Raw genomic sequence first — 6,123 nt, 5'->3', positions numbered from 1 at the left:
GATCTTATGTTCATTCCAACTCCATCTTTTTTAGGTGCCTGATATGTTCTTACCTTCGTAGATGACTTCTCTAGATGCACATGGGTGTACTTTTTGAAGTACAAGTCTAATGTCTTCAATTCATTTCAAATCTTCATGACATTTGTGGAGAAGTGGTCTAGTCTTTCTGTCAAGTGTATATGCATTGACAATTGTAGGGAATATGTGAATTAAGCTTTCAAAAAAAATTTAATTGAGCATGGTTTCCAGCATCAATTCATAGTTTCTCATACCCCTTAGCAGAATGGGGTTGCTAAGTGAAAGAACATAACATTATGGGAGATTGCCAATTGTATGATACAATCTCAAGCTATGAGCTCTTTATTTTGGGTTGAGGCTTACAATTATGCCAACTATATTTAGAATTTGATGCCTCACAAGGCATTGCAACATTTGACTCTTGTGGAGGCTTACACTCATGTCAAGCCAAATGTTTCTACATTTTGCATTTATTAGTAGTGAGGCTTGGGCATTTATTCCACATTCTTAGAGGAAATCCATGGAGAGGAAGAGTTGACCACTCATATTTGTTGGCTATTGCAAGGATGTGAAAGTGTATATGTTTTTTGATCCTAATTCCAAAGAGGTCTTGTTTCATTGAGATGTCTAGTTTCATGAGCACTATCCTCAAATGTAGGCTCCATCACCAGCTTCTCCCTTTCTACCTAGTACTTCCTCTTCTCCTCTATAGGATTATGTATCCTCTAAGGAAGATCTTTATGATGATCCACCTTCTACACCTCCACCATATGTTCAATGAGTGCCCAAGTGGGCTCATGGTATTGTTGATGTAGTTGGACCTATGGCAGGAGATCCTTCTAATTCTCATCATACTCATGCTCAAACATCTAGTACTGGAATATATTAAAACATATCATTTGAGATGATCCAAAATATTTTTCATAGGTGAAAGAACACTCAGAGTGGGATAGGGCTATGGATGAGGAGTACTCTTCTTTGATGAAGATTCGCACTTGGGATCTTTGTCCTCTTCTGAAAGGAAGAAAGTTGGTTCAGTGCAAATGGGTGTACCATACCAAGTTTTTTACATATGGTTCTATTGATAGGTATAAGGTACATCTTGTTGCAAATGGATCTTCATAGGCGGAGGGTGTTGATTACTCCAAGACCTTTTCTCTTATTGCCAAGATGAACTCTATTCACCGTGTACTCTCTCTTGCAACTTGTTAGGGATGTATAGTATTTTAGATGGATATGAAGAGTGCCTTCTTACATAGAGACCTATATGAAGATATCTATATAGAGCAACCTCAAGGTTTTTTGCAGGACTCTTCTATGGTGTGCAGACTCAGGAGGTATTTATATGGTCTCAAACAAGCCCCTTGAGCTTGGTATGAGAAGATAGGCTCCTTCTTGCTTGCATCATAATTCATACATTGTCATAACCAATCCTATACTAAAAATTTAGGGTTATGGAGTTAATTTGTTGATACTTATACTATATCTTGATCTCACTATTATAGGTAGCTCACCCTCTATGATTAGGAGTGTTTGGTTAGCTTTAAGAGAGCTATTTGAGATGAAAGACCTTGGAATTCTACACTATTTTTTGGGCCTATAGGTTGTTCAATCTTTGGATGAGATAGCCATACTTTAGCAAAAGTATGCTCTTGATATACTTCATAGATTCAACATGCTTGATTGCAAGCCTCCTTCTGCACCTTTTCAATCAATTGTTGTTGTATCTACCACTTTCTCTACTCTTATAGTGGATTCCACTTTATATAGATAGCTTGTGGGTAGTTTGTTGTACTTGACACACACATGTCCTAATATTTCCTTTGTGGTTGGACTCATCTCTCATTTCTCACATGAGATTCATTGACCAGCTACCAAATGTATCTTGAGGTACATTCAGGGTATTATATATTATGGAATTCACTATACATCATGGGATCCTCACATTTTTGGTTATAAAAACTTAGATTAGGCTGGTGATATTGATGAACGAATGTCTACTTATGATTTTTTTCTTCTTGGTGTTGATCCTATCACATGATCTTGCAAGAAGCAGCATGCTCACACATTATCATCTATAAAGCCAGAGTATAGGGAAGTTGTGCTAGCTAGTCAGGAGGTCCTATCGCTTTGGAAATTGATGAAAAAGTTTAGTTTTCCTCCTGATAGTGCCACATTTCTCTGATGTTACATCATAGTGATATACACATTTCTAGCAACCTAGTTGAGCATCAACTGAACAAGTACATTGAGCTTCATATGCACTTCATCGAGTATTTGATTTAGGATGGTTCTCTTAGCTTGGAGTATACTCCCATTGCAAAGTAGGTTGCTTACATATTTACTAAAAATTTTGCATCCTCATGGTATCTTCAGTTGCATTCTATGCTTGGGGTGAAGGAAGTTGTCCTTGGGGGGTCTTGCTAATGAGGCCTTCCTTCCTTCTTTATTATTTTTAACATTCGTATATCTCTTTTTAGATTAGGGTTTTTCCCACATGGTTTTCTCTATTTTTTAGATTTATGTATATTTGGTTGTGTTGGGTACCTCATTGAGCCATGTTTTTAGGAGCCATTTATGTTTTCAACATTGTCATTTCCTTACTTTTCATGCATTTTTTGTAGCTTCGTTATTTCTCATCTTAAGGGGGTGTTAGAGTAAAGAATTAATTTAATTACATTGATTAAATTATCATTACTGCCTTCTTAATATTTCCCTTTCATGCACTTGTATTAGTCATTTAATAATTAAATATTAATTATTAAATGCCATTTACCTCTTAGGGTTTCCCTATTAGGTTTTACAGTCTCCTTCTATAAGAATTGATCTCTTGTATTTTCAATTTATTCTTTTAGTCTAGTAATACAATCTTGCATATTGTTAGAGCCAAACTCTTTCCTTCTCTTTTCTTTGCTTCTCTATAACAAGTTCTTGCATGCATGTGTTCTATGGGATCTTTGGATTTGTACTGTTGAAATCCTTCACATTTGATGTGACTTTTAGCTAAGAATTTGGTTATAGTTTGGCATAAGAATTTCATTATCTTTATGTAAAGTTGGTGCAAGTAATTTAATTCCTAGTATTTTTGAGTTTATTTGATAGGTCGTTACATACTTATCCATGAGAAACTTTATTTCATAATCAAATTATTCCAAATTAATTTTATTACCTTTTTGTTGAAGGACTTTCCATGTATATCATCACTAACTTCTACTTTGCTCTAAGAAGTGGGACCTCTTGCAAACAAAGATCTTTACTAAACCTTTTGGATCCTCATGGTATCTTTAGTTGCATTATATGCTTGGAGAAAAGGAAGTTGTCCTTGGGGGGTCTTAGTGATGAGTCATTTCCTTCTTTATTGGTTTTAGCATTCTTCTCTTTTTGGAGTAGGGTTTTTCCTATGTGGTTTTCTCTATTTTTCCATTACAGAGATTTGGTTGAGTTCTATACCTCATTAGGCCATGTTGCCAGGACCCATTTATGCTTTCAACATTGTTGTTTCCTTCTTTTTTGGTGCATTGTTTGTAGCTTCATTATTTCTCATCTTAAGAGGGGTGGTAGAGTAAAGAATTAATTTAATTATATTGATTAAATTATCATTACTCTCTTCTTAAGATTTCCCTTTAATACATTTGTATTAGTCATTTGATAATTAATTATTAAATATCATTTACCTTTTAGGGTTTCCCTTTTAGGTTTTACAATCTCCTTTTATAAGGATTGACCTCTTCTATTTTTAATATATTCTTTTATTCCGATAATCCAATCTTGCATATTGTTAGAGTCAAATTCTTGCCTTCTCTATTCTTTGCTTCTCTATAACAAGTTCTTGCATGCAAATGTTCTATGAGATATTTATATTTGTATTGCTCAAATCCTCCACATTTGATGTGACTTTTAGCTGAAAATTTGGTTTGAGTTTGGCATACAAATTTCATTATCTTGAAGTAAAGCTGGTGCAATTAATTTAATTCCTAGTATTTTTGAGTTTATTTGATAGGTTGTTACATACTTATCCATAAGAAAATTTAGTCCATAATCAAAGAATTCCAAATTAATTTCATCACCTTTTTGTTGAAGGATTTTCCTTTTATATCATCACTAACTTCTAGTTTTCTCTAAAAAATGGGACCTCTTGCAAACAAAAATTTATGGATTGAAAATCTTTAGCCAATTTTTCATCCAGACTTAAGATGAGAAAAAATTGAATAGTTTAACATCATTTCAAACTTTTTCATGGTCATATGGGAATTCAAGAGAAGCTGTGTTGGTTACCAAAGTGATATTTTTGAGTTTGAAGGAGAGAGAGATACACATAGAATAAATTAATGATATGATTAAAGGACATGAAGATGAAGCCATACCAGATGAGCTCTTTGATGCCATGCAAAAATTTGTTGCTATGACTTGGGTGGGCAAAGCCTGGATATTTTAATTTTTGAGTATATAGATATAATTTTTTTGGGAAATCTTCGTGACAATTTGAAATGTCCATTCTATTTACCCCATTTTTAAAGTCATTGTAAAATCATAAACAATTATCGTGGGGGAGAATTTAGATATGTGGGCATTATCATACCAAAAAAAAGGAGTCATGTTTATATTTAATCTAAAAGTTACTAGTGGGTATAAGCATTACCTTGATTATCTATATTCATCTATTTAAATTTGATTCTTTGCATTTACTTGTGTAGTTACAAGTATATATTAATTTTTCATTTTCTACATTCTAGTTGGAAGAAAAAAAAATCTTGTATTTATTCAATACATGTTTTATTAAGAGACAGTTGTATCTCCAAAATTCAAAGTAAATTTATTTATCCAATGATGACTTATCAAACTATTAGTACCATTTTTTTCCCCCTCTTGAGCATCTTGATTCACTTTATGTTTTTTTTTTTTGAAGGAAAAAATTGTTCACTACCATTAACTCAATGAAAGCATCCACCATTCATATTAATTAACTTTTCAAGAATTGAAAATAGGTCATAAATAATTGTTTGACTATTCTCATCATTCAATATAAAGGAAAATAATATAAAAACAATTGATTACTTATCCATGTTTCCTAATCCTATGAATTGTGCAACTTATTATGTTATCCTCGCTCTAGGTGAACATGACTAACATGTGCATATTATACTTGGAATTACCTCATGTATTATGATAGTAATATTAGACTAACATGTATTGTCAAGTACAACTTAGGGAGATGATAACGTAAATAGATATGCAATGATGAGTCCTCGCAACAAGGCCATGTTGAATATCAATATACAAGTAATGTCATTAATGAAGAAAATGAGAAAATTACTAGGAAAATATCTCTTGCAATTGTTGTCCCAAAATAAAAGAAGCCTTCTAAAAATTGTGTATTAAAATCCTTTTAGGATAAGGTGCATGCATTCCATCACAAATAAGTGTGAGAGAATACACTTAATGTAGAATGTTGTGTAGAAATGTCACTTTACAATAGCCAATGCACAATGCATCTTTGCCTGGAAGAAATATTGAGCTAAAAAATTATTGAGAGTTAAAATTATTTTAATTATTTTTCTATTTTTATAGACATTCAAAATCATTTATATTTTTCTTTATAATAATCTATATAATGTATAAAGGTATTTTAAATGTGCTCATTTATATACCTACACATTGTATGGTAAAGTAATTGATTGGTTGTTGTATAGAAAAATAATTTACCTAATTTTTGGTATTCTTAGTTGAAAATACTATATATTATTTTTTCAATTTAACTATTTTGTTTATATTGAATAATAGTTGCATCATTTCTATTAAATATGCACCAACTCTATAATACAAGCTTATGAATTATAATTTGCCAAAATTGTGCACTAATTATATTAATTATATAGTGTTTTGTTTTATATACTAATAAATTTTTTTGAAAAAAATCATTTTACATCCACTTTTATTTGGAATTAAAAATTATCTTATATTCATTATATATATATATATATATATATAATAGATTAAATATTTAAGTTTAATTTACCTAAAGCTTTCTTAATTTAAGTAGAAGATTTATATGGTTTTATTTTGTACTTTTAGTTTAAATTGAGATTTTGGATAGGAAAATACTTT

The sequence above is a fragment of the Cupressus sempervirens genome, chromosome 3 (genome assembly GCF_028749045.1).
Source record: "Cupressus sempervirens isolate cs-2001-9-10 chromosome 3, ASM2874904v1, whole genome shotgun sequence".
Classification (NCBI taxonomy): Eukaryota; Viridiplantae; Streptophyta; class Pinopsida; order Cupressales; family Cupressaceae; genus Cupressus; species Cupressus sempervirens.
This window is presented reverse-complemented; position numbering follows the sequence as displayed.